Here is a 978-nt window from a genome sequence, read left to right on the forward strand (position 1 = left end):
ATAAAAGAATTTATCTTCAGGAATTTTGTCACATTCTTTCATTAATATTTATGTCAAATCAACAACCATTCTTCCACTAGAAGAAGAATGTTCAAAGCTGTTTTGGTTGAAATACATCCCCCCCCCCACACACACACATACATGCACACTCACACAAATGTTCCCCTCTCAAACACATTTCTTTTTTCCTTTTTCTTTTTCTAAGTCATTTGATATGAAATAAAGAAATTCCCTTTTCGATACAAAGAGTACAAGCCAGCTATGCTTATGACTCCTTATTGGAGATAATAATCTGTTCTGTTTTGACGATTAATCTCACTGGCTCTTTAGTTCCTTGCTGAGTAAATGATTACATCAGCACACCACAGTTTTAGGCCCGCTTAAAACCCACATATAAATGCAGTAGCACATGGTGGTGCAGGAGTTAGGCCAGCAAAGAGACACTCAGAAGACTGTGCGAAGTTGAGGATGGCCCGGGCATGATCAAGGCAAGGAATGCTGTCTAGCTTTCTGTGGGTGCTTTTGCATTGTGACACACACGATCCCTCTAGCAGGAGCCTGGGGTAAATGAGTCAAGAGTAAATGCAGCGTGCTGGAGGGTGAGCATGTGCACTTACTCAAGGGGAAAGATGGACAGAGGTCCTTGGCTCTGGTGTCATAAGGCGCAAAGTGTGAAACACCAAGGTGGTAAACAGTACAGGTGCAGCGGCACCCGGTGCTGCAAACCCACGTGAACTTAGGCTGTGCTGGCGACAGGTGATCAATGAAACAAGCTGCAGGAGAGGAAAGTTAAAGTGGAGTCTAACATCAGTGTCAGTAACTGAACTAAAAAGTTTGTTTACAAGTTATGTTTCATTATACTCTTATTGTCGTTCATAATATTTAAATATTCAAAATTCTTTCAATCCCTACCACTTAACCGCAACATTTAATATTCTATTATAATATTATAACAGATAATGTCACAAGAGTAGCTAA

Source organism: Alexandromys fortis, unplaced genomic scaffold, assembly GCF_014885135.2.
Source record: "Alexandromys fortis isolate MF-2015 unplaced genomic scaffold, M_Fortis_MF-2015_v1.1 scaffold_110, whole genome shotgun sequence".
Lineage (NCBI taxonomy): Eukaryota > Metazoa > Chordata > Mammalia > Rodentia > Cricetidae > Alexandromys > Alexandromys fortis.